The sequence below is a fragment of the Orcinus orca genome, chromosome 9 (assembly GCF_937001465.1).
Source record: "Orcinus orca chromosome 9, mOrcOrc1.1, whole genome shotgun sequence".
NCBI lineage: Eukaryota > Metazoa > Chordata > Mammalia > Artiodactyla > Delphinidae > Orcinus > Orcinus orca.
In genome coordinates this window covers 58651155-58667486 of record NC_064567.1, presented here as the reverse complement: position 1 = coordinate 58667486, position 16332 = coordinate 58651155, and the positions used below count along the sequence as shown (strand labels likewise).

Sequence of the window (16332 nt, the reverse complement as noted above, 5' to 3'; positions counted from 1 at the left end):
AGGTGCTCTGGTTTTGATCCCAGACCCCACCCAGCCTGATTCCAGCTTCACCACCTTCTGGTTGTATGCTTTCCAAGACTCATTTTTCTCACTGATAAAATAGGGTAATGAGACCTACCTTGGGGATATCGTGAGACCTAGAGATAATAAGCCCAGTATTGACACTTCAGAAGTGTTCAACATAGCTTACATAATATTATTGTTACTGGATGTGGATTTGCTTTTTTAAAAAGCAAAATCAGAGATGTCTAGAACAGAGAGAGAGCCAGAGGGACTCTGGGCGCAAGGAGGAGGTGTAGTTACTACAGTGATAGGCCATTGCCATGAGCTGAGATAGCGACATGGGGCTGGCTATGGTAGCGTAAGGAGGAAGTGGGCATTAGTGACTCAGACATGGAGACTTCTACCCAAGGACAAATGTCGATTCACTGGAAAGAAGGGTGGGAAGAAGCAGTACTGCCAGTCAGTCCCAGAGAAAATTGAGTAGCAGATGGGTAATCAAAATAAAAACTCTGATCCAGATGTAGCTCAGAGTCATATAATATGGGGACTTAGATGGTAGCATAAGTCAAAAAACTGTGGCATAAGTCAAAGCATTAATCACATATTCCAAAGCTAGAGGCCACAAGATCAGCGTAAGGCTGATAGATGCAGAGCTGGCTTTGGCTTCTTAAATGTTCCAACCAGGCTAAAGTAATCATTTTCTCCTCTGCGAAAGGAATGCTCAGGAGCTCTGGGCTGACCTGGGGTACAATGTCTGGGGAATTCATGCTGGCAAGGGGATGGAGCACTGCTTAACCTGGGGCTACAGTACGTAGAGCAAAGGGAAAAGTTCTGTGTGGCAGCATACTGGACAAAACCTAGATGCTGGCCAGCCACACCACCCAGAATGCCAGAACACCATCCAGGCAGAGTCTTAGGCATTAGGATGGAAAGCTGGTTTCAAAAACTGTGCTGGTAAAGGTTTCTACAAATGACATTTTATAGGATGTGGGGGCTTGAGAAACAACATGTGTATGGGAACAATCAAAGTCACAGAATTTGTTTGATGCCACTGTGCAAATGTCTACAAGTCCTAGTTATAAAGATGAAGGGGTTTTATCTGCAAGGAGCCAAGCACACCTCATTTTCAGAATGGCAGGAATTGGCAGTAAGGGTCCACAGTGGAATTGAGGCCCATGGCATGCCCCAGTCCCAAACCCACACTCTTTAGCTTTAGTTCTCTGCTAGTTCTCAGGAAAGACAGAGCAAAATGTTATTCACAAAGATGTCCGCCCCTGAGTTCCTGGCTATGCTGGATGCAAGTTTGGTCTTTAAAGAAAAAAGATCAATTTCCTGAAAGAACTGTGTACGAAAGAGTGTGTCATTTCTAGGTACTGTGAAGAGTTCTATAAGTACTGTTGACTTGGAAAATCATTTTGAAGGGAATATAATTGTATTTCTTGAATGGGAAATTAATCCAATTTCAGAATAACTTTCAAGATCGTTTTTCTTCCCTACCTTCTTCTCACTGAGGACCTTAGAAACGTTCTAACATGGTAACGATCTGCTTTCAGCTGCTTAGGTTTACTCTAGAGCTTTAATTTCAACACATTCATCATGGTTTGAGTTGCAGTTTACTTATTGGCTTAAACGTGATTCCCTACTCAGGGCACCAAAGAGTGCTTTGATTTTACGTTTGGTAGGACCGGTAGTTCTTTCCTCTACCATTTGTAATCGCTTTACTTAATCATCAGCATCGCCCACACCCCGCCCCCCCAAATATCACTTGGATGCTTTTGAGCATTAATAACAAAGGTCTGCTTTTTCCAAATGCCCTCGAACTTGAAATAAATCCCCTCAAATTCTACCTCCCACACCAGGGGGTTTATTCCATCTCCAGTTAGAGTGGGGTGCAAACTCTTGGGGAAATAACTAGATTTTCTAATCCCAGTGTGAAAAGTTTAATGTCTTAGTGTACAACTCAAGACTTTTAATTAATAATACTGCTTTGTGATTCTTCTATTCACCCTTTCTTTTACCTGACTAAATATTCAATTCATTCTAAAATGTCTATTTATTTAAACAAATATGACATCTCTAAGCTGCAAGATTTAAAAAAAATTAATCTATTTATTTATTTATTTATGGCTGCATTGGGTCTTTGTTGCTGCATGAGGGCTTTCTCTAGTTGTGGTGAGCGGTGGCTACTCTTGGTTGTGGTGCACAGGCTTCTCATTGTGGTGGCTTCTCTTGTTGTGGAGCATGGGCTCTAAGGGCATGGGCTTCAGTAGTTGTGGCATGCGGGCTCAGTAGTTGTGGCTCACGGGCTCTAGAGTGCAGGCTCAGTAGTTGTGGTGCACGGGCTTATTTGCTCCGCAGCATGTGGGATCTTCCCGGACCAGGGCTCGAACCCATGTCCCCTGCATTGGCAGGCGGATTCTTAACCACTGTGCCAGGGAAGCCCCTAAGCCATAAGATTTGTAAGTAAAGTTATCATAATTGTAAATTCTGGTGTTTGTTTCTGTCTAGTACCTTGGGGGGAAAATTCTTATGTCCTTCCTTTGGTCTGGCTTGGACATAAGTTTAAATATTAAACTTATGTTAAACTTAAACTGTTCCATTAAAAAATCTATCTATAAAAAATAAAAAAATCTACCTATCTATAAAAAAATCTATCTAAAAAATCTAAGTTTAAACTTAAAGTTTAAACTTAAACTCTTCCATTAAAAAATCTATCTGCACCAGGCTCAGCCTCTATGGCCATCCAAAGTCCTGACATTTCTCTGGAATACTCCTTGGGTTTGAAACTTAAACTAGCTCCAAGCCGAATTTAAAGAATTGGACTTTTGTTTATATATGAGGAAAACGAAATTGCCTTTTTTAAAAAAATTAAACACACTGGAGCTGTGTTCTGAATGAGTTGCAGGATTTACCGCTTTTATTTGGGAAGACTTGTTTCTGGGTCTTACTGTCATTCTGTTAAAAAACTGCTTGTGGGGCTTCCCTGGTGGCGCAGTGGTTGAGAGTCCGCCTGCCGATGCAGGGAACATGGGTTCGTGCCCCGGTCCGGGAAGATCCCACGTGCCGTGGAGCGGCTGGTCCCGTAAGCCATGGCCGCTGAGCCTGCGCATCCGGAGCCTGTGCTCCGCAACGGGAGAGGTCAAAACAGTGAGAGGCCCGCGTACCGCAAAAAACAAACAAACAAAAACTGCTTGTGGGCTAGTCTGGAAGAAAGAAACTGAGAAAAAGCAGGAGCTAAACTGTGTTGCATTATAACATTACAGGGATTCTTGACTTGCCCTTGGCAACTAGAGGGGAAGGAAGTATTAGGAACCCCAGGAAACATGAGGAAGTGGGAAGATGGAAAATTGTAGACCCCAGCAACCTGAGGCATTTGCGGCTAAAGAGAAAATGGCCCTGATAGACTCCCCTGTGTAGGGATTGGCCGAGTTCTTTAGGAATAGTGAAGTCAGCCATTCAGTTAGCTTCTTCGTCTGTGCTGGGATCCTTCTATTATCCCCAAATCTTTATTAAAATCCTGTGATAACAGCAGCTGTGTTGTAGAGCTGCCTTGAGGAATGAAGGAGAAGGTGGCTTATGCACATTTGGAGCAAAGATGAAGAAGGGAGAGATCAGGCAGCAAGAGTGGTGACAAAACATGCATGGGTGGCTAAGGCAAGGCCAGAAGAAGGAATTCTGAGGGACAGATGACAACCAGCAGCCAGAAGAATATACACTTCTCCCACCCCAGGAGCCTCACGAGTATTAAAGAAGGTGCTGAACTTCCCAAAGCTACATGGCAAGGGTATGTAGCTGAAGTAAGACATGTACCCAGAATACTGGAAGACTCAGAGATCTATGAATTATGTATAACACACAAATTTCTTTTTTTCTCTTTTAAAAAGTCAATAGTGGGTTTCCCTGGTGGCGCAGTGGTTGAGAGTCCACCTGCCGATGCAGGGGACACGGGTTTGTGCCCCGGTCCGGGAAGATCCCACATGCCGCGGAGCAGCTGGGCCCGTGAGCCATGGCCGCTGAGCCTGCGCGTCCGGAGCCTGGCAACGGGAGAGGCCACAACAGTGAGAGGCCCGTGTACCGCCAAAAAAAAACCAAGAAAAAAACAGGCCGTATCTTCAAATAAGGTCACATTCTGAAGTAACGGGGATGTCAGGACTTCCATAGATGAATTTAGGAGGACATAATTCAACCCGTAACAGTCAGATTCTCAAGATGGGTAGAAGGAGCTCTTCCTAATTGTACACAGAGCCCTGAAAATTCTGATCTGCTCTTCACATATTTCTTAAAAATGGACACATTTCTTCCCCTGCCTGCCCCAATCCCTAAGGGAGTATCCTGGCTTGGGAAGTCATGGTTACCAGTGAAAATGTGTGATATCTTTCAGGGGGTATTTGTGCAAAGCAGGAACCACTGGTCTTGGGGAATGTTTTAATAACCTAGACAATAAATATTTAATATGCTATTAAAATAAGATTTTTTTCTGTATATCAACTACATGTAGATGAAAAGCTGAAAATAATTTTCCTTTTTTTTTTTTTTTTTTTTTGCGGTACGTGGGCCTCTCACTGCTGTGGCCTCTCCCGTTGCCAGGCTCCGGACGCGCAGGCTCAGCGGCCATGGCTCACGGGCCCAGCCGCTTCGCGGCATGCAGGATCCTCCCAGACCGGGGCACCAACCCGCGACCCCTGCATCGGCAGGCGGACTCCCAACCACTGCGCCACCAGGAAAGCCCTAATTTTCCTTTTATGGCTTCAGAACAAAGTGGAAAATTTACATGCAATGGTCATGGGATGGATTTATTTCCATAAAATGGCATTCTCTGCAGTTTCAATTTCATGCAAAGAATTCTAAGGGTTTAAAATGCTGCTCAACAGATCCCTGCTTATTTGATGTGCAGTGAAGGAAACAGGTGTGAATTCTGGCTTAGTTTCCAATCTAAAAGGATTTAAGGAAAAGTGGTGTTTTCAGCTCTAAGGCTTAAAACTTAACCATATTCTAGAATTAGATCAAACAGAAGACAAATTAAGATTTTCTATAGATTATATGGAGCCAGATTCAAAAGTTGATGTTAATTAAGACCATTTCACAGAGATTCTAGTGTACATTTTTAATGATGTGGACATGAGTAATTATCTTATTAAGTAGTATTGGGACCTTTCACAAACAGCTCAGATGTCAGAAGGGGGCCTAAATGCCTGTGTTCATCTATGCTCTTCCCATATCAACCTAGTGGAAACCCAGATTTGGAATTCAACCCCTTCCCAGATTTCCACAGGAATACCAATGACTTCAAGTATATATTTGGATATTGTACACACATTGAAGATCCAGGGATTACCAGGAGCTCTGAGCACAGCATTCTGCCAGTCCCTTTCCTCCTACTCTCTTTTCTGGCTTTCTCATTTTTATGTTTTCTCCACCCTCCCCCACCCCCGTCCCCAAGCCACACCATCCCTTCATTAACGATGCCAATTCCTCCTCTCAGTTTATGCACAGCATGAATTACAGCATATCAAATTATTACCTCAAGTAAACAGTGCTTTCCCTAAGAACAAATAGCAGAACAAACTTTTCTCTACTCCATTACACATTGACCATGGGTAACTTACTTAACCTCTCTAAATCTAACGGAATACAGTGAAAATCGCCCCATAAGATGAATTTGGCACATGACTGGCACTGACTTCCATCCTCTGATCAGCCTTTTCTTAATCAGGAAAAGCTAAAGTTTATTTGGGTGGGAAGAAAAAAATGAGTGACACCAGAAGAGGAAATAGTAAACAATCTCAAACCATTTGGGGAAAGCCGGGAAAGGAAAATAGACCTCTGAATCCCAAATATTCTCTTGGCCCAAACTGGCCAGTTAAATAGGAAACTTTAAAACACCAAACTTCAGCAGGCCCTGGGTAGTGTGGATTGCACACTTGGACCCTGGAACTTCCTGCATTTCATTAATCATGCAATAAGATGACTTTATATTTTACACAACTGAATTTTTAGACCTCACTTATATTATTGTGGGGTTTTATATGAATATGGAATTTTTTTAGGCCTTATATATCTTATTAAACTCTCAAAATAACTACCCCACTTAACAGTAGAAAAGGAAAAAAAAAAAAAAGACACTTCTGAAGAAAGTAAGGGACTTAATAAATTGGTAACAAGAGTTGGGACTCCTACCAGTTCTTCTGATGGCAACTAGACTAATTCTTCCTGGACAGCATGCTTCGTTCCCCAGGAGACTTCATCAAGACTAGATAACAGAAAATTATTTTTCCTCCAAAACACTCGTTTGGAATGATACTCAGTTAATTATCTCATATTTCACCTGGCCTGTGTCCATATGTTTTAGAAACTTTGTGGGTCCATGCCTTCCTATTGGTGGCATCCAATTGCAAGCTGGGTCTAAAGCAATCTGGCAATATGGTGAAGTCAATCAAACAAGCAGTCATTTCAGTTAAATAAACAGAATGGGTAATTCTATGTCAGAACCACCCCCCCAGTGAAATTTTCATTCCGTACTGGTATAAAGAATTTTGCAATAACATCAAAGTTGAAAGTGAGGAAAAACTGGTTCTGTAGTGATTTACAGGCTAAGATGTATAATAGTAATAATAATAGTGAGAAGAATAGCAAGAGATTCCATTTATTGAGTGCTTACTTTATTCCAGGTACTGTGCAAAACACATCGTAATTTAATCTTAATGAGAAAAAATTTTATAAATCTATTTTTGTCTTTTTCACTAGAAATGAAGAATTTTGCATTGATGATACAATAGCTAACATTTCCAAGAAAACTCTAGGCTTTGATGCCTACTCCCTGATCAAATAGGTAGATGTGAACAATTATGAGTAAAACTTCCAGTATTGCTGTCATATAGAAGAACAAGAACCACAAGAAATGACCACGATATCTGATTTAGTATTTGCTTCTTAAACAGACGCTGCAACATCTGTTTTCGCCGTTCATCTACCCTGCAGGTGTAAGTTAATGTTTCTTACGTATTGGGTATTTCTCACATGACAGAAAATACTCATATATTTTATGGAAAAACCTCATTCAAAGCCAGGAGCAAGTTTCACCATGATACTCTAGTGTACTTTGCCTATGTTTATGGCATTGCTTTCTCCCTGCTCTCACAAATAACTTCAACCTGTCTTCTAGACAAGTAGAGATACTGGAGCAGTTTCAGTCTTAAAAGTTCCTGTAGCATAATTCTTTAATGAGGACTTCTATATCTAACCCCGAAACCATGTAGTCTGTTGGTATGATCAGAAGAAGGATTTGGAAATCAGAACAAAATACTGGCCATCAAGTGATAGACTACATGTTGGCATTTTGAGGATAGGCAGACTGGGTTTGAACCTGCCTTCTGCCGTTTATTAACTGTGTGACCTGAGATGTTTTACCTGTCTTCTCTAAGCTTTAATTTTTCATCTTTAAAATGAAGATAAGAACAGTGTCTGTCTCATAGGGTCAGTGTGAAGCTTCAGGGAGTTAAGGCACATAGATGTGTTAACATAGTGCCTGGCACATAATAAGAGCCTAGTAAACATTACTTATTATAATCACTCCTCTCTCTGCCACTTTGTGCAAATTTGGCCAAGTCATTCAACCTCTCTAACCTCTGATGCTATAAGGAAATAGATTAAACTAGATGTCTTCTAAAATCTTTTTCTGCTCTAATTTTCTGTGAGTCGAAATCATTCTGCACATTCATAGGAAATATAGTTAGCACTCACCAAATACTCAATATGTTCCTCTACATTTCTCAGCATTGTACTTGAGTTGAGACCTCATAACCAGTTCTGGCCAATGGAAATATGAGCATAAATGATGCCCAAGGCTTCTCTGGGTCCAAGGCAGTTATGAGCATGTGTGAATTCTTGCATTCCTGTTGTTGCGATATGGAAACAGCTGGATCTCTGAGATACCACTAAAGAAAATTTGCCTGGCCTGCACTTGACTGTGACAAGAGTAAGAAATAATTCTTTGTTGTGTTAAGTAAATGAGATTTTAAAGTTTGACTGTTAAAGCAGCTAGCAGGTACGTGCCCTGACTTATATAGTACTCAAAGGCCTCCACAACCTATATCTTAAAATTGTTATGTAGGTAAAACTTTTTAAAAATAAGGCACACTATTCCTGGGGAGGGGGTGGAGTGGGGGGGGAGAAGAAAGGAAATGTAATTAAAGATCAACATGTGGCCTGAGAGGCATGCATGAAAAACATGAAGAGGCCAAGAAGCTAAATAGGGCATTGTTTTATGTGTAGCTCCAGGCTTTTTTGGCATTTACTAGATGCCAACCTTTTTCCCATTAGCTTGGTTTATTTCAATTAGGTGTATTTCACTGTACAAGTAGGATGGCTCTGACTCTTAAGTTAGAAATTCCTGAGTCTGTTTTTACAACACCTTAACATTTCTCCTGGTTTTCACTGGGCATTGCAAAATTCTTAAAGCATAATTAATTTTACTATAATTACACTAATTATAAGAAGAAAAACATTTCACACCAGAGGTAAAATGGAAAGGCACATAATATCCGGTGTCCCTGCCTCACAAGATTGTTGTGAAGACCAAAGTAGATACCAGAGGTTGAAAATTATTAAGTGTCACACAACAAAGTGAGGTTACACAACAAAGTAAGTGTTACACAACAAAGACACTAGAACTTATGAAGGAGGCTGGATATCTGATATGGGAAACCTATATTTTTAAAGAGAAGACACTGGTGAGAGTCAAAATACGAAGCATGGTTAGAGATCTACACAGGAACTTTAATAAGAAGAGCCTAACTTCATGCTACAGAGTATACCTAATTTCACTAACTATTCTCTTCCTTTAAAGAGAAAGCTACTAAACTTAATATATATTTGAAAAAATAATAACACCTTCTTCAGAATAATCGAAATTATAAGAGCAGTGAGAATGGCCTTTCTAAGCAGCTACATATTTACACATCTCTGGATAGTTTAGGGAAACTGGGATTCTTTGAGAGTTTGCATTCATATTTTCTTAACAAAGAATATAGCATTGGTAGGCACACATCAATGTCATTTTATTAATATTGATTTAAATGTGAATTTCAAAAGTAAATAAATACCAGTGATTCAGCTCTCCATGTCATTTATCAAGATGGATTTATCCAAGCCATTTGTGATTTGGATGGAATGTTGGAACAGGGACCACTGCTCCATAACAAACAAGATAGATGAAAATCTCAGATGACTGTTGACCTAATACAAACAAAATATCTCCTAGTTGCATTGGTTGTTGCCAAGTCCCAGTGGAGTGCTAAGAATAAATACAGCACAAGTGCGGAAAGGGGTCTGCTTGACTTTGTTTGTGATTGTGCAAGTGGATGAGCGATAGGACTGTGTGCTGATCTCTGCCACTGCATGGAAGCCACTGGGTCACTGACGTCAGTGCTCAGAACGTGGTGTGCTGTGAAAGCAGTAGTCCCTCACAACATAAAAGGGAAAAGTAAATAATATGACCTGAAGAAGAGAACGAAGCTTGAGGCAATACGTCAGGTCACTGAGGCAGGAATAATACTTCACTGTACCAACAGATACCATCCAGTGAGGCCCTGCTCGGACTCTGATAGAGTGGGTTTTCCCAAAAGGGAATTGGTGGATGGTCCGAAGAAGCACTTAGCAGCATCACATTCATTTTAGAAGAGCAATGATCCATGTATTCTCCAAGACTTTGAGCTAGGTACATTGTGTAATTTACAGGAGACTTGCTTCTCCAAAGTCTGGCCAACAGTGGCCGGTTCATCTCATATTCAAGCTGTATATAAAGAGGCAAAAATTCAGGTTGAATCGTTGTCAGTGACTCTAGATTAGATGTAACTAATTGCCAAAATGGTCTCACCACATGGATATACTAAACAGCTTTTTTGCTCCTCACCCAGTGTCTAGCAATCAGTGAAGGGGTCACTGCCAATAGGGATAGAGAACAGGGAATGGGAGTGAGAAGAGTGAAGTGTAAGACCTGGAGAAGGGAGAGAGTGGTGAAGAACCATGGGGGCAGCTCTGATCCCTGCATTTCAATAATTTGGTCCTCTGTGACCATAAATTCCCTGAGTGGAGGCAGGGAAGACTTGTTAGCAAACTGGACATGCATCTCCCTGAAACACACACACACACACACACACACACACACACACACACACACACACACACACACACACACACACACACACACACACACCCCTGAGGAACATGTTAAATATATCTCAGTTCCATCTTAAAAAATACAATCTTTTCAAGCCAGAAAAAAAGATTCTCAATATAGCCTAAGACCCCAAATCTGTTCAATATCAAGTTTGCTCATATTGCCTGATACCTTGATATGAAATATAAGATGGTTGGATGGGGCTCGGTGACATTCTTATTTTATTCAGCACATGTACAATTTTGTTGTTTACTATTGCTTCTTGACTCCATAGATTTCTTCCAGGTTTAATTTCCTTCTTGCTGAATTAGATCAATCAGTAGTTCAAAAGCAAAGAGCTATGTGCAGTAAAAATTACTTTTTAGATGTCTGGGATGTTTCTATTTTAATTCTTCAATGGTAGGCTAAATAGTTAGAGTTTTAGGTAAAAGCTGATTTTTTTCTCAGCACTTGAAAGACGTTTCTTTGCTTTGTGGCACCCACTGATACTGAACAGAATTGTTTTGTCAGTCTAAATATCATTCCTTTATAAGCAATATGATTTTTCTGTTGATCAGCATTTAAGGTTTTCTTTTTGCCTATTCTGCAACTGCTCCTTCTCCATGAGCTCCTTCAGACTCAGGCTTTTGATCTATCTTAAGTCATGGAAACTACTTAGCCATGATCAATTTTTTTTAGTATCTTCTTTTCCTTTATTCTTTATATTCTCTTTCTGGCACTCCACTAAGATATATGACAGAGATTCTCAAACAATGTATCTCTTTCACGTTCTCTGTTTCTGTGTTGCATTCAGAGTGATTTTCTCAGGTCTGTCTTTCAATTCATTAATTTCTTCTTCAATGAGTGTAGTCTACAGTTAATATATTATTAACTTTTTTTTTAGCAGGTTTATCAAAATATAATTCACATACCACACAATTCACTCATTTAAAGTGTACAATTCAATGGTTTTTAGTATATTCTCAGAGCTGTGTGAACAACAGCACAATAAATTTTAGAACATTTTCATCACTCCAAAAGAAACCATGTTCTCTTTAGGTATCACTTCCCAAACACTCTCAGCCCTAGATAACCACTGATTTACTTCTGTCTGTATGGATTTTTTCTGGACATTTCATATCAATCAAACAATATGTGGTCTTTTGTTTATGGCCTCTTTTGTTTAATATATTTTCAAGATTCATCTCTTTTGTAGCATGTGTCAGTACTTTATTCCTTTTTATTGCCAAATAATATTCCATTGTGTGGCTATACCACTTATTATTTATCCATTCATCAGCTGATGGGCATTTGGGTTATTTCTATTCTTTGGATATTATGAAGAATGCTAAAAAAAAAAAAAAAGAATGCTGCTCTGATCTTTCATGGACAACATTTTTTGGTGGACATATGTTTTCTTGGGTGTAGGAATGGAGTTGCTGGGTCATAGGGTGACTATATGTTTACCTTTTGAGGAATTTCCAGGTTGTTTTCCAAAGCGTACAATTTTACATTCCTAACAGCAGCATATGGGGGTTCTAATTTCTCCATATTCTCTCCAATACTTACTCTTCATAAATTTGTGTCATCCTTGCACAGGGGCAATGCTAATCTTCTCTGTGTCATTCCAACTTTAGTATATGTGCCTCCCAAGCAAGAACTTACCCATATTTTTATTATATATATATATGAAGTGGTATCCCATTATGTATGGTTTTGATTTACCATTTGTATATCATTTTTAGAGACATGTCTATTCAGACCCTTTGTGATTTTTAAAATTAGATTATTTGTCTTTTTATTTTTGAGTTGTAAGAGTCCTTTATGTATTCTAGATGCAAGTCCCTTATTAGATTTATGATTTGCAAATATTTTCTCCCATTCAGTGGGATGTCTTTTCACTTTTTTGATTATGTTTCTTGCAGCACAAAAGTTTTAGTTTTGATAAAGTCCAATTAGTCTATTTTTTTCTTTTGTTCCTTGTACTTCTGTTTTTATATTTCAAAAACCATTGCCAAATCCAAGGTTACAGATCTATGCCCACATTTTCTTCTAAGAGTGTTATATTTTTAGCTCTTACATTTAGGTCTATGATGCACTTTTACTTAATTTTTGTATATGATGTGAAGTATAGGTCCAACTTCTTTTTTTTTTTTTTTTTTTGCGTGCAGATATTCAGTTGCCCCAGTATCATTTATTGAAAAGACTATTCTTTCCCCCATTTAATTTTTTTTGGTACCTTTGTCAAAAGTCGATTGACTATAAATGGAGGGTTTATTTCTGGACCCTTAATTCTACTCTATTGATCTATATGTCTGTCCTTATGCCACTGCCACACTGTCTTGATTATTGTAGCTTTACAGTAAGTTTTGAAATTGGGAAGTGTAAGTCCTTCAACTTACAACTTTGTTCTTCTTTTCCAAGATTATTTTGACTCTTCTAGTTTTCTCAAATCTCCATATGAATTTTATGATCAGCTTGTCAATTTTTGCAAAGAAACCAAGTGTAAGTTTGATAAGGATTACATTGAATCTGTAGATCAATTGGGGGAGTATTGCCATTTTACCAACATCGTCTTCTGACACATGCACATAAAATGTCTTTCCATTTATTTTCATCTTCATTAATTTTTTTTTTTTTTTTTTTTTTGCGGTACGCGGGCCTCTCACTGTTGTGGCCTCTCCCGTTGCGGAGCACAGGCTCCGGACGCACAGGCTCAGCGGTCATGGCTCACGGGCCCAGCTGCTCCGCGGCATGTGGGATCCTCCCAGACCGGGGCATGAACCCGTGTCCCCTGCATCGGCAGGCGGACTCTCAACCACAGCGCCATCAGGGAAGCCCTTCATTAATTATTTTTAACAATGCTTTACAGATAGCAGAGTATAAGTTTTACAGTTCTCTTGTAAAATTTATCATATTTTATTCTTTTTTAAGCTATTGTAAATAAATTTCTTCATTTTAAGATTATTCATTGCTTGTGTATAGAATTACAATTAATGCTTTTAAATGAGGTATAGTTGATTTATAATGTTATATTAGTTTCAGGTGTACAACATGGTGATTTAAAATTTTCATAGATTATACTCCATTTAAAGTTATTATAAAATATTGGCTATATTCCCTCTGCTGTACAATATATCTTTATAGTTTGTTTTATACATAGTAGTTTGTACCTATTAATCCCCTACCCCTATCTACAATTGATTTTTGTATATTAATATTATAACCTGTAATCTTTCTGAATTTATCACTTCTAATAGTTTTTAGTGGATTGCTTAGGATTTTCTAAATACAAGATGACGTCATCTGTGAATAGAAACAGTTTTACTTCTTCCTTTCCAATCCTGAAGCCTTTTATTTCATTTTCTTGGTTAAATGCACTGGCTAGAATCCCCAGCACAATGTATACTAGAAGTGATGAGAGCAGACATCTTTGTCTTGTTCCTGACTTCAGGGGAAAAGTCTTCAGTCTTTCATCAACAAGTGTGATATTAGCTGTGGACTTTTCTCTGATGCCCTTTATTGGACTGAGAAAGTTCCCTTCTATTTCTAATTTTTAAAGTGCCTTTATCATGAAAGGGTATTGGATTATGTCAAATGGGTTTGCTTCATCTATTAAGATGATCATGTGGTACTTTGTTCTTTATTAATATTACATGTTACATTAATTAATTTTCAGATGTAAAAACCAACTTTGCATTAATCCCACTTGGTCAAGGTATATAATCCTTTTAATATGTTGTCAGATTTGGTTTGCTGTATCTTGTTGAGGACTTGCATCTATATTCAAAAGAGATATTAGTCCATAGTTTTCCTTTCTTCTGATGTCTTTTTCTGGATTTGGTATCAGCATAAAAGTGGTCTCATAAAATGAGTTGAACTTGTTCACTCCTCTTCTATTTTTTGGAAGAGTTTATAAAGAATTGGCATTAATTCTTTAAATGTTTGGTTAAATTCACCAGTAAAACTGTCTAGGCCTGGACTTTTCTTTGTGTATAGTTTTTTTGGTTACCAACTAAATTTATTTATTTATTTATCTTTTGTTACAGGTCTATTAAGATTTTGTATTTCTTACTGAGTCAGTTTTGGTAGTTTGTGCCTTTGTAGGAATTGGTCCATTTAATCTAACTTATCTAATTTATTGGCATATAATTGTCCATATTATTTCCTTTTAATCCTTTTTTGTTTCTGTAAAAAGTTGGTAGTGATGTCCCCACTTTCATTTCTGATTTTAATAAGTTGAGTCCTCTTTTTCCCTTGGTCAATCAAGGCTAATTTTTTGCCAATTTTGTTAATTTATCAAAGAAACAATTTTTTATTTCATTGATTTTTCTCTATTGTTTTCCTATTCTCTATTTCATTAATTTCTGCTGCAATCTTTATTACCAAATGAGAAGGAAAGCATAAGCTATCTTCCTTTTTTAACTTTTTATTTTATATTGGAGCATAGGTGATTAACAATGTTGTGTTAGTTTCAGGTATACAGCAAAATGATTCAGTTATACATGTATCTATTCTTTTTCAAATTCTTTTCCCATTTAGGTTGTTACATAATATTGAACGGAGTTCCCTGTGCTATACAGTAGGTCCTTGTTGGTTATCCATTTTAGGGAGTTTGCGATTGACGTGACAAGCTATCTTTTTTATAATCCAGTCTTATTAATGAAAATAAGCAAAGCCCCGAACTTGCACTATAGGAAACTAATTATTGCTTCAAAGCATCTCTAGACCTTCAAGCACCCGCTGCAGAGGTTGGTTTATGTGTATAGGAGTCTGAAATCCAAAGACTAGGAGGAGGAGAAAAAAAATGTCACCCTTTGACAGTGCTCCTCATCAAAATCGTCACATAATACAATAAGGCAGTCTTCTGCAGAGGTAGGACCTCCACCCTTCCTCTCTCTCTCAAGTAAGTTTGTAAATGCTTCACTAATCAGGCTAAATTTATTTCATCTGCTCCTACCCAGTGTCAGTGGAGTCTTTAAAAGATTTTGTCTACCAAATAAGCTTCATATACATTAAACAATAAACAGTTTGTTCTGCCCATATTATTACTATTTTTTGGTCAATGTTAATCCATTTTTCAAATGATTTATTAGCAGTAATATGATAGTATTATAAAATCACAAAAATTACTAAATCAGTGTGACCTGAGAAAGTTTTGTAACCTCTGGATTATCTATTTTCATTTTTCCCCCACAGTCTTATTAAGGATAACCGCATGGGTTTTATTAAACTTTCTGAAATATTAAAAAGAGCTCCAAGAACCTTTCTAACCTCATGAGCCTCAAATTGGTAACTGATTGATGAAGGTGTCTCTAAAATCACACCAATAGAATAAAACTGTATTTTATTGGTAAGTACATGTTCCATGGTGATACCCTTATGGTGATATAATACCTCCTGCTCTTGATCACATTTCCCAAAGATATTTTTCTAGAGGTAGAGAAGGAGCAAAAGGTGCGATTAACTTGTGACACGTTTGGGAACACTTCATTTATTCTACAAAAATTGATTGAGCATACACTGTGGCATATACTGTGTGCCAGACATGAGTGAACAAAACAAAGAAACCCTGACTAATATTATAAAATCTAAATGCTTAATATAATATCAAATAATGGTAAGTGCCGAGAAGAAACATAAAAGAGGGGATTCACGGTGTCAGGGAGTGAGGTATGCTATTTTGAAAAGGATAGTCAGGAAAGGCCTTGGATATGAGAACATTTAAGTAGAGATCTGAATGAAGAGAGAGCCATATAAGTAATTGGAGAGAGTTCCAGGCAGAGGGTTCCAGCGGGTGTAAAGGCGAGAGCATGTATGGCATTCTAGATAGGAGTTTGCATCTTGTAAGTTTTAGTCTTTTGAATTTGACTCTCAGATAACAGTTAATTATAATATTAACTTTGTGAACTTACAAAGCCAAGAGCCACCTTCAGGCATGTGTCAGTGACTTGACTCAGATGCAGACACCCCATTAGGCCTAAGAGAAAAAGCCTCCTATTACTTTAAAACAACATTTGTACTATACTAAGTTGCAAGATTGGATCTGAAGGACAGAATCAGATACTCTATTTTGTTAAGGTACTTTGGGAAAAACTTGTGATGTCATACCTGTTAGGAAATTTATAAGACATCGTTTTTTTCTGAGTGATGAGGCCAAAAGTGAATTGTAC

General features: G+C 38.3%; 1 protein-coding gene and 1 pseudogene across 2 annotated transcripts in view; both read right to left on the bottom strand.

Annotated features, from left to right (window-relative positions):
* DYNC1I1 (dynein cytoplasmic 1 intermediate chain 1) overlaps window positions 1–16332 on the bottom strand; it is a 497106-nt gene that overhangs the window by 449803 nt on the left and 30971 nt on the right. The gene's annotated exons all lie outside the window — the stretch shown is intronic.
* Window positions 11720–11820, bottom strand: LOC117199864 (uncharacterized; annotated as a pseudogene).